Here is a 12,654-nt window from a genome sequence, read left to right on the forward strand (position 1 = left end):
GTTTTACCCTGTTATTTCAAACTCCTCATATAATTTATCATAACAAAATTTTGGTCCGCACACCTCATGCCTCCTGTAACCCCTTATTCTCATTCCCTTCTCGGAACTTTAGTCATCTGTGTTACTTTCTCGATCAAAATCCCATAAGACACCTTCCCTGTTGCGCCGTTATCGTTCTTAAAGCCACTTCTGTCACTTAACATTTTGACAGTGGAAGAATCATTCCTCACCCATTCCATTGGAACCTTTCCCTCATCTACACTTACCTTCCAAACCTGGTTAACCACTCAGTTGCAGTGTCACCATCCTACTACAGCGTGCCACGTCAAATCCCGTCAACCCTTAGTGGCTTTTCATCCTTCAGCCTCTCAGTTGCCCTCCTTGAAATAGTCACTTCCACAAGTATTCTCATCCTCACATTAAGCCTTCCTGACCTTGCATGATTCAGTTTGGAGTCCTCATCCGGTTAGGTTCAGCTAATCTTGAAAATACTCACTCCATCGACCCAGGACTGCTTTAATTTTAGGTAGCATCTTTTCCATACATATTTATGTATATGTATATATATATATATATATATATATATATATATATATATATATATATATAAATTTTTTTTACCCGTTTGGTCTATATTCTTTCCCATTACAATTAATTCCTGTTGACATTTTCCTGTTGTTTTCCATTACTTGTTTCTTGTTCTCGTTTTATCTTCTTGACTTCCCTGTACACGCAAACACACGCAATTATATATATATATATATATATATATATATATATATATATATATATATATATATATATATGTTATATACATATACATACATATGTATGTATAGAAATGTGTTTATAATTAATTTTTGTCTGTACTTGGTATTGTTGATTTACAGCATTGTAAGCAAAGCAGTTTAAGCTTATTTTCCCAAAATTTATGGGCCTCGTGTTATTTTGGGCGAAATAATTTTCTGACACCATCGTTTTAATCCACCAGTAATAACATTATTAGGTTACTCAAGTTAAAATTACTATGGTAAGTATGCGGATCATGCCCCTGTTCCGCCATCATCAATTAGTAAGTAATTAGTATTTCATTTAGTACCTTCACAGTATGGCGTCTCAGCGGCCTTCGCACCTGCTGTAGGCCTACTTTCATCTCCTCAGCGAAGTTTTTTTTTTTCTTTAATTCTTCCTTTAGCTCCTTCCCGAACCTGGCTGTTCTAATCATTAAAGTTGTCTACGTGATTACGTCCAATAAACGAGGTTGAATTTATATAATATATATATATATATTATATATATATATATATATATATATATATATATATATATATATATATATATATATATATATATATATATATATATATTATATATACATATATATATATATATATATATTATATATATATATATATATATATATATATATATATATATATATATATATATATTCCTAGTTCTTGTGTTTGGCTTCAATGAGACGGGATGGTTCAGGTACCAGATTCTTTAATTTACAAGAATCTGGATTCTGTACCATCCGTCTCATTGAAGCCTAACACGAGTGCTAGGAATATATTATTATTATTATTATTATTATTATTATTATTATTTTTATTATTATTATTATTCAGAAGATGAATAATACACAGAAAAGTTCTTTGGCTATTTTGTGATATATATATATATATATATATATATATATATATATATATATATATATATATATATATATATATATATTACTTTCATATTCAAGCTACAATTAACACTTTAGTAAATTCTGTTCGAATCCTGGTTGTGACAGGTGCACTTAGAAACAATTCTCTTTAGATGTAAATTACTTGCAAAGCATAGTGAGTTAGATATTAACAGTTTATTCTTAGCTAATAATGGAATTTTATATTTGTATACTATATATATATATATATATATATATATATATATATATATATATATATATATATATATATATAAATAATGTCTATATGTATGTTATGTATAATGCATATAATGTGTATATGTAGTAGTGTTACTTAATATTATTAAAGCAAGCATCACCATAATCAGTGTATTAAGAATGACCCAAGTGTATTTTAGCTTTTCATGTTTCGTAATGTATGTCCATGAAAGATTAAAGGTCCTGTCGTCACTTATCACTTTTATCTGTTGTGCTCAAGCACGCTCTCTCTCTCTCTCTCTCTCTCTCTCTCTCTCTCTCTCTCTCTCTCTCTCTCTCTCTCTCTAGTGTGACCTTAAGCTCGTAATCTGCTTTCTTAGAAACTTAGTGGAAATTTTGAATTACGTTAGGTGTAAGATAAAGGTGGTATGTTGCAATAAGGTGATAAGAACAGAATGGTAAAATTTCGCCATGGACGTTTGATGCCATTTTATCAAAGGACACATTCTGAGTTCTTTTCGTCGTTTGTAATGCTACACTCGGTTGTTTTTGAGTAACTCTTTTCCTCTTCATTTTTTGAATACTAGTACAGTTTTTTTTTTTTTATAAACTTTTGCATATCAAGTGCTATGGTACAGTGTGCAGAATTCCCCTCAGACATTGATGTTGTTTTTCTCAGAACGTACAACTTAGGCAAGAAACTGTGAGTTGTATTTTACACTGAATAGATTTTAGGTCTTGTAACAAGTGAGCCGGTTGCTGAGCTTCGATGCGTCATATGCGATTCTATTAGAATTAATTTTCACTTCATGCAGCGTTGAAAACTGTTTCATCGCTGGGTTGTAATGATGATGTACTGAGGCTGATTGCGCATTGATTGTGGTAACTTGTAATTAAGTTGGGCCCTACTTCTTATCTTGCACGTATACATAATATTAAACAGAAATGCCAACAGGTGGTTGCCCGTGGAACGAACGAACAAGTATTTGGTCACTGGTAAATTCATTTCTTGCCATTTTAAAGTTTGGTTTGTGGAGAGACGATTATTAGCTGCGGTGTTGTAAATTGTAACCAAGGAAGCTTTCGTCAAAAATAGAGGGACATTGTAGCCATAAGGTTTCATGGTGTAGCAATGTTGTTGGTATGCCTGCGCCTGCCCGAGAGATCAACTTTGCCGTATCACTGCAAGTGAGTCGTCAGTGGTATTTAACCTTTTGTGATGCAGGAAGTTTTTAAACGTATCCGTACTTGCAACGGCAGCCTGTAAATATAGAGATACATTGTATAAACCGTTCATTTTTCCTTCAAGTGATTAATTTTACCGTGCAGGGAGCTGGAATTAAACGCTAGCTGGCAACCAGTTGTGTGACAGAAATATATGCCATCTCGTCGCTCTGGTGAGCGAGCGAGCTGCGAGCCCTAGCGACTCAGCGAGTTTCAGTACAACTTGTGGCTTGTGCGTTGTCGGTAACGTTTGCACCTTCTCTCACTGAACTTTTCCACGTGTCCTGTCGCAAACCATCCATCCGCCGCTTTAGCGGTGAAGAGGTTACCGTCGTAGCCGTTGGTTGGTGAAGGACGTATCCGTCGTGGGGTTCTAAGACGACTTGGTCCTTCCGGACGTAACCCACCATTGAAGTTTCTGCCCTTTGGCATCTTGTTAGAAAGTGTGCCAAGTCATGGTGCCCCTTGGTACGACGGGCCGCTACGGTTTGCTGTGACAAGTGCATTTTTACACACTTGAATCGACGACGCTCTTCCCCGCTACTTCCTGACAGTGACTGGTGCTATAGTAGTAGTAGTAGTAGTAGTAGTAGTAGTAGTAGTAGCAGTTATAGCAGTAGTGGTGCGTGTATATTTGGTTTCTGTTACTCAGCTGTGCTTTATTAGCCAGACCGAAACCTCTGTACTGTGAATTTTTAATTTGTGTTTTGTACGAGACATCGTCGTCGGTGATTCTTCAGCTGGTCGTAGGAACACTTCTTCAGATATTAAGGTCAGTATGTTTAAGCTGTCACTCTACTATTCCAGTTGAATTATATTAAAAAAAAATACAAAGTCGTTGAAGTCTTGAGCGAATTAAACCCAAGTCCATCTTAGTGTAATAGATTATGTAATTTACTTGTTCCTGTAGTTTGACGAATTTTGAGAATTTACAACTATTTACGTACAAGTATTTACCCATTGTCAGTGAATAGTTTCTCTCTCATGTAATCATTCACACGTTAAATGACAATTGTTTTTCATATAGATAATAGATAGTGTAGGGCAGTGTCTCTTAGGTAAGATGTTACCCATTGTCTCTGAGCAATATCTCTCTCTCTCTCTCTCTCTCTCTCTCTCTCTCTCTCTCTCTCTCTCTCTCTCTCTCTAAACATGTAAACAAAATAAAATCATCACACTAGGACAAAGGAAGTTACTAAAACCTCTCTCTCTCTCTCTCTCTCTCTCTCTCTCTCTCTCTCTCTTTATCTCTCTCTCTCTCTCTCATTTATGTAAACACAAAAAGAAAATCATCACATTGCGACAAAGGAAGTTATTAAAAACATTTTAAAACTGTTCTGCTTTAAATGATTACTCGTACCGTCGTGTCAGAAGGGCGTATTAAATAATCATAAATAACTAGACTAATTTAGTAATGGAAAGTGTAATCACAGTGCCGATAATAATTTTGACAGCGTTAAAGTAATTTTAATTTACGTTGTTATTTCTTGAGCCCAAACTCGTGTCGTATGGGCTAGACACCGCAGGTGACTTACGTAATAGTCACCGCATGTTTCACGAGAGGGTGTTTGTATGTGTAGGCTGAGTGTTTACCGTTTTGCAGATAGAATCTTGACTGAAACTTTCACAGCACTGTAGACACTTTTTTACACTAGGCCCATCAGTTGTTCTGTATTTATTATCATTAGAGGACAGGAGCAATGTGTTCAGTAAATGAAAGCGCATGCATTTTTGGAAAATTGTCATCGTAAACAAACGCTATCTCGTTTATTGCACTACCGGCACGCGAAATGCTTTGCATCTTGAACATACGAGTATATTGCTTCCATTTCATTAGCAAATGTCCTGTGTTGTGATGCAGAGTATAGTTTTAATAAGCATGAACTGGGATATTGTTGATTGATATACTGTATTGGAGATTAGTCTGTAGAGAATATTAAATGGGGCTTAGACTAAAATGTTAGACAACCGGAGCACATTGCTTGAGGGTTTGTTCTAGGAAGGTGCTCGGTTACTTTTATTGTAAATTAGATTCCTCCTTCAACGTTGAGGGTCTGTTTTTGGAAAAACAGGCTGGGAAAATATTGCGCGTTTGGTTGAGTCTTGTTTTGCATTAGGTTAGTTATAAACGTTATTGATTGTTTTACAAAGCAAAAGAAAAAAAAAAAAGACGTACTATGACAGGTATATATAAGTGCTTATAATATAACAAGAAATATTAAGCTTCTTGAACAGTAGGTATGTTGGAAAAGTTACTGTAATCTCTCTCTCTCTCTCTCTCTCTCTCTCTCTCTCTCTCTCTCTCTCTCTCTCTCTCTATATATATATATATATATATATATATATATATATGTATATATATATATAAACCGTATATGCATACATATATGTGTGTGTGTGTAAAGTCAGTCACCTTCTCTCTCCCGGTGTATCAATTTTATATCACAGCCGGATGGTTTTCAGATAATGAAGTTGTAGCATTTTCGTTAATCGGTTGAGTTCAAGAAAGTAAGTTGGTTACGTTTGAATTATCGTCAAGGCAAACGCGTTTTAGATAAATGGTCTAAAACGAAACCACGGTTCCGTCGTGGGAAACCATTTGAGAGGCTGGAGTTACGTTGAGCGTGAGGTTTAGCCGGGAAATTTGCAAAATGAAACTAGACCAATACCAGCAGTTCGATGAGGTTCCCGTACCTTTTATCTCTTGATTATATCCCTTGAGGATAATAATTAGAAGTCGAGAAGGTTCTTCTTAATAGGCAACAGCCTGGAAATTTGCGAGATGAAACTAGGCCTATACCTGTAGTTCGATGAGGTGGTCATACCTTTTCGTCTTGAGGTAAGTGATGAAAAGTCGAGAAAGAACTCCCTAATAGGCAACTTTGCCTATAAATTTGCAAGATGCAACTAGGGCTAGGCTATATTAGTATTTTGATGAGGTTGTATCTTTTTATCACTTGATTATATCCCTTGGGGAAAGTGATGAGAAGTCGAGAAAGATCTCCCTAATTGGCAACTTTGTCGTAGTTGTGAAATAGCGGATATCCCCCGCTTTCCCCTCCCCCTTTCCTCCTCACCCCTCCCCACCTCTCCCACAAAAAATAAATAAACCTTTTCGGATTTTCTGCCGACCAGTTCCTGGTCAAGTGCGGGGCATATGAACGTTCGACCGAAAGAGGGAATAGAAGTAAAAAAAAAAAAAAAAAGAGGAGTAACATGACATTCCTGAGGAATGCCGGTAAAAAACTGGAGAGGACCGTGTGTGAAGTCTAGAAAAAATAATGTTATGATTAAATAGGCTATTGAACTTTTATAAGTTGAAGTAGATGTCGAATTCTAGTTGAATCAGAGAAAGTTTGCCAGTCATTATCTTTGTAGTGTGGGATGATTTTTCAGAATATATTTTTGGTGTTATGAGAGACGAATATAGTGAAACCTAAAAGTTTTGTTTGCTTATCACGACGGTTACGAAAGCATTTCGCTATTGCGCAGCAAGCAAAAAGGAAGTACTGAGGAAGAGGGAGAAAAAAATGGTATATTGTAGAAAAAGTATCTTCTGACTGGTACAGGTTTTCACTAGAGAGGCATCGGATACCATTTTTATTTTTTGCTTCAGCGCTTTGTCGTCGCTAATGAAATCTGATATGTCACAAGGTGGCTTTGGGCTTTTGAAAGATATGAAAGGGATCTCTGAACTATCTCGGGGCAGTTCTCACTGTTATATTCCCCCATTGGGGGTTAGCGCCATCAGTGCACCTCACGTGGCGCACTGTAGGTATCACTGAAGGGTCTTTGCAGCAGCGTCCCTCTCAAACCTTCTAACTGTCAATTTCCGTTTCAGCGCTGAATGACCCCGTAAGTCCCAGCGCTTGGCCTTTGGCCTAAATTATATATGTTCACATTTTCAAAGAGTCGGGGGATATTGACGTGTGCGTATTGACAGGATGACGCATTTCCCTCAAGTGGGTCTTGCCCCAAGACCTTTCTTGACCATACCAGACGCTGATACCTATTTACAACTCGGTGGATTGATTGGCGGTAGGCCGGGTGTGAACCACAAACCTACCAGACTTTATCCGAATTCTGCCCCACTCAGACACTATTTCTCTTCTCCATCTCCAGGTTACAGGGTCTGTAAGATCGTGTGTCAGTGAAAGTCAAAAAATCAACCTAGGAAAGTCGCCTGCTACGGCTATCTATCTATTTTTCTCTCATATAGGCCTATTATACATTTTATAATAATATATATATATATATATATATATATATATATATATATATATATATATATATGGTTTTTTTTATTAGCTCTCGGATGGGAACCTCACCTCCCATCTTAGGATACAAATGGTCTAAAGGATAAAATTACATCGAAAGAAAAGCTTACGTGTTTCATCTTATTACTGAATTAAAACAAGTTTATCCACATTCGAATTTTGTATTTAAGGGTCCACGCAAACACACACACACATATATGTATATATATAATATACGGTATATATGTAATGTATATGCATTATTAGAACTTAAATTTATTACCCGATTTTAGTTTTCTCTAAAGTATAACTATTTAGATGGGCTTTGTCTGTCCGTCCGCACTTTTCTGTCCTCCCTCAGATCTTCAAAACTACTGAGGTAAAGGGCTGCAAATTGGTGTGTTGATCATCCATCATACATTCATCAAAATATGCTAAATTGCAGCCCTCTAGCCTCAGTAGTTTTTATTTTATTTAAGGTTAAAGTTAGCCATGATCGTTCGTCTGGCACCGGTGTAGGTGCCCACCACAACACATGCCACCAACCGGCCGCGGCTGGGAGTTTCATGGGCCGTGGCTGAGAGTTTCATGCAGCATTATACACTGTACAGAAAACTCGATTGCGCCGAAGAGACTTCGGCGCATTTTTTTACTTGTTTAATCTTGCCTATACTCGTATAGTCTATAAGCTTTGCACGCTGATGTTTCTTGTAACAGCGCATAAACATAGTTCACAGGCACTCATTTAACTATGAAATTACAGCTTGATTTTCGTGACTCTACGGCAGAAAGTTAATGTCTTGGAGCAGGAAGACCCATTTTTAATGCTTTACCGGTGTCCCCAATTTTCGAGAAATATTTGCATTTTGGTATTTAACATTTACAAAGAAGATTAAAGACGTTACTGTCATAACTCGTGACATGCTGTTTTATTCTGTAAGCCACAACTTGAAAGTGATTGTTGCATTTATAAAAACAACTTCATTTTTGAGTTAGCATTTTGAGATACTTATTCATTTCCGAAAAGCTGAGTCTCACAATTCATTTGGCTATCACAGGCTACTAAACAAGGCATCAGAGAACATTTTGAAGATAATAATGACTAATGAAAATAAGATTTATAAAAGGAGCTAGCGCGTGCTCTAGATTCTGTCCTTTGGCGCCGCAGTGAGAATTATGTCTGCCTCCTCGGTATGGAAATGTATTTGTGTCAGTTTTTGTAGAGCTCAGAGGAAGTACTGTTTTCATGTCAGTTGGCATGGTTATACCCGTTAGACCACCTCATCCCCCATTCACTTCGTAGAATTGGTAATCACTGTTGGATTCCGTCTATTGCCAAGTTCTGGATTTTTTTTTTTTTTTACTTTTTTTTCATGAATCATATACTTTCTTTCTTTAAGAAGCAGCAATATCTACAGATTGGTTAAACACTGCCCTTCTTATCTTTTTTATTTTTATTTATTTATTTATTTATTTATTTATTTATTTATTTATTTATTTGTTTGTTTTTAGAGGCTTGGTCAGAAAAGTGACAAGAGGCTGCTCGTCCCATTTGAATGATTACCCTTTAAAAGAGAGAGAGAGAGAGAGAGAGAGAGAGAGAGAGAGAGAACCTTACTATCAAGACTGTGGTTGGAATGCCTTCCGATTCCTCAACGAAGATCTCATATACATCTTCGACTATGTCTGTAAATGGAGATGACGGTCTGCGAACAATGGTGACAGTAACCTATCATTCGGAAACTGTAGTGCCACTAGTGGACCTCACGCGGTGCACTGTAGGCATTACTGAAGGCTGGCTGCATCATCCATTCGACCCTCAGCTGGACAAACTTTTGAGCCATTTACCTCCATTCCCACTTCCCTTTTTCTATCTTACTGTCCAACCTCTCTAACTGCTACTTCTTAGTGTAATTGTGGGGTTTTATCCCAGTTTCATCTTTGGATCCTTGTGCTTCATGTCATTTATTTTGTAGATCTTTTTATTTCGCTGACCAACCACTCTAACTCCTCTTTATTCACTTTCTCAAGCGATGAATAACTGAAGTTGCCCCGGTGCTTGACTCTGTACCCTACGTTCCATGAATCCAATCAATGGCTTTAATTCGAAAAGAAAATTTTGTATTATTTCAGATCCGTTTTTTAATCGAATGCACGGTCAATGTACCTCGAGAAATACTCATCCCCATTCAGTAATGACATTTGAATTACCTGGTTTGCCAACTTATACAAATGAGAATCGACCTCTTCATTATTGGCAAATTGGAATTTCTCTTTAAGCAGAAAATAATTTGGAGACCTAATACCTGGGCAGATGTACTGGTTCTAATTAATTTTTCCTTTGTTCATTTTTTGTTCTAATCGAATTCGTGATAAGGGCTTCATGTTATTGTTTTATTGATATAACCTTTCAAGGACATATAGCTTGTGAGGATTATGAGTTTTATTGATCAAAGCGATTACGATTTGAAACTGAGAAATTCACACTGATTCATAAGAAACATGCACGTGCTATATATATATATATATATATATATATATATATATATATATATATATATATATATGTGTGTGTGTGTGTGTGTGTGTTTTGTGTGTGTGTGTGTATAACATATATACATATACATACATATATATAAACATATTTTCAACATATAACCATCTTAACAGGAGTGACTAACGATAAAAGGCAAAGCCAGGATGACCTGTTGTGAATCACACACACACACACACACACACACACACATATTTTTTATATATGTATGTGTTTCTCGATCTTATTCTTTACAAACATCATTTAGAATTTATACTCGGTGTAAAATGTAATTATGTAGATGAAAATTTAAAGCAGGACCGAATTTATTGATTGCTTGCTGTCACTCTGCCTTTGACTGTTATTCGTCAAATGCCGCAGACATGTTTTAAAGAACGCCACCAGATTCCCTGTCTGCATCGCAGATGTCAGTTGAATGGGAAGTGAATTCTTAGCAGATAAACCATAATACTCTCTAAAGTGTGAGGTTGTTTCTACGATATTTTCGCCACAGTTGCAATAAATTAGTTAATGTGTATTTTACTATTTTTCTAAAAAAAAAAAAACATCGAGTTTTCTATGATATCTGGAAGCTCACTCATTTGCTTTTATCAGTAAATTTGATCAAAATCTGTTCTTCTTATGCTCTCCAGATATTTGTTATACATATAAATTATCCATAGAAGGCATGGCGAATATTGTTATTAAAACTTTAGTCTTGACCTATTATATAATTACACTTTATACATACATGTGTATACAGTATAGATTATATATAGATTATATATATATATATATATATATATATATATATATATATATATATATATATATATATATATGTGTGTCTATATCTACGTGTACGTGAGAGTATACTGTGTACAGGTGTTATCATTTTTTTATCACCACCCAGGGCCTTGCTAGGACTTTGTTCTAGGCCTATCTCAAATGAAAATCTCGCACAAGGATGCAAATGAGGCAAAACCAGGTTGGTGAGGGTGGATGATTTTTTATAAGCATTTCTTTTATAGATCTGGTTGGGAAAGTTAAAAGGCTTCAAGTAAAAATATGCCAATTGATTCAGTTAATTTACTCACGCATACTCACACATACACACACACACACACACACTTGTGTATGCATTATATATATATATATATATATATATATATATATATATATATATATATATATATATATATATATATATCTATCAGGAACCTTGTTTCACTTTTTTCCTGTGGTGTTTGGTATAGGCTATACTGTGCTTGGTATAGGCTATACTGTATATATATGTATATATATATATATATATATATATATATATATATATATATATATATATATATATATATATATATATATACATATATATATATATATTATGCATGTCATGTATTTATATATTATGCATGTCAGTATTTTATATTTAGAATTTGTTATCTGCCATGATCACGTACAGTTTTTTTTTTTTTTTGAATTTTGCGGTAATAGCATCCTTTCACCGGCGAGCACATGCGCACGCGCACAATGGTACCTTGTGTGGATATCCAGACATTTGAAGTTCCCTTTTGAATGAGAGTATAGAGATCCACCACTATAACGCATTCCACGATTGCCGTAATTTGATGTCTCCATTCTCGTCTCTGTGACGTAGGCACAATATACCTTTCTGGGAAGATGGCTATTGTGTTTGGGTGTCGGTTATGGCGTTCTGCGAGACAGCCCAAGAGCCCAAGAAACTTGCTACTGCTTCTGCGCATTATCTAGTTATGTGTGTGTGTGTGTGTGTGTTTGTGTGTCTTTGTGTGGTTTTGATATTCACTCGGTCCGGGGGTGCTGGCCTGGGTATTGGGCTGGGGAGGGAAGGTTTGTTTTTATTGCGCATGCGTTGCCTCGTACTAGTTCTGAGACCACGAGACGAACTGTGGTGTTAGTACCATAACTAGCATAATTTAACTTATTTATTTATTTATTTTCATTGTGCTCTGAGAGCCTTTAAGACGTCTTTCAAACGACAGTGTACGTTCCACGTGCATTGTCCTCATTTTGAAACAGCCCATAAGGTTTTCATACGATCAACATTATTATGCCATTCAAGCGTTGTATGGTTTAGCAGTTATCGCTGCTGATATTGTACTGTTTATAAAATAATGTTTGTGCATTTATCATTGTGCCTGTTCTTTATAGTGCATGATAGTGTGTATATACTGTACAGTATATAAAATATTTGTGTACCTTATTCATTATACTCATATATTTTATGTGTAAATGTTGATTGATATGTATATATGTATTCGTGTGAAAATTTTGATTCTTGACAATTTGTCAGCTTTTTTCATGAAAAATTGAGTTTTAATCTCAATTTATTTCCAGTTGTTTAAAAGAATGTTAGCCTGAGGGCAACTGGCTAATTGTAAAACTTCAGTTTAAACTGACACTGATTTATTTTTCCAGGGACTGTTGTACCTTTTAATTTATCAATATATTTCACACGCGCCTACGCTTCTGGTTGATATATTGAGGGCATAGGAATGAAATGTCCGTTGACATATTTAGGGCATAGGAATAAAATATCCTTATACTGTAAAAGTGAAACGAATTGCGTCCATTTATCCATGTTTTTTGTGTATGACGACGATAGTCTATGGTCAGTGAACTCACCTTTCAACGCATTCGAGTTCAGGGTCAGCATTCCCGCAACTTACCTTGGTCCGAGGATTCGGCTGGTACGTGGCATCCTT

The 12,654-nt window shown here is 35.7% G+C and overlaps 1 protein-coding gene across 16 annotated transcripts in view; it reads left to right on the forward strand.

Annotated features, from left to right (window-relative positions):
• LOC136854167 (receptor-type guanylate cyclase Gyc76C-like) overlaps positions 1 to 12,654 on the forward strand; it is a 467,449-nt gene that overhangs the window by 47,938 nt on the left and 406,857 nt on the right. For 6 of the 16 annotated variants that reach the window (XM_067130452.1, XM_067130458.1, XM_067130457.1 and 3 more), the window contains exon 1: positions 3,337 to 3,893. The exons of 4 other annotated variants lie outside the window; for them this stretch is intronic. The gene's annotated coding sequence lies outside the window, so the exon portion shown is untranslated. Of the gene's footprint in view, positions 1 to 3,293; positions 3,894 to 12,654 lie in introns of those variants that run through there. 6 more of the 16 variants (XM_067130454.1, XM_067130459.1, XM_067130453.1 and 3 more) reach the window with 4 other exon arrangements.

The sequence above is a fragment of the Macrobrachium rosenbergii genome, chromosome 28 (assembly GCF_040412425.1).
Source record: "Macrobrachium rosenbergii isolate ZJJX-2024 chromosome 28, ASM4041242v1, whole genome shotgun sequence".
NCBI classification, from domain to species: Eukaryota; Metazoa; Arthropoda; class Malacostraca; order Decapoda; family Palaemonidae; genus Macrobrachium; species Macrobrachium rosenbergii.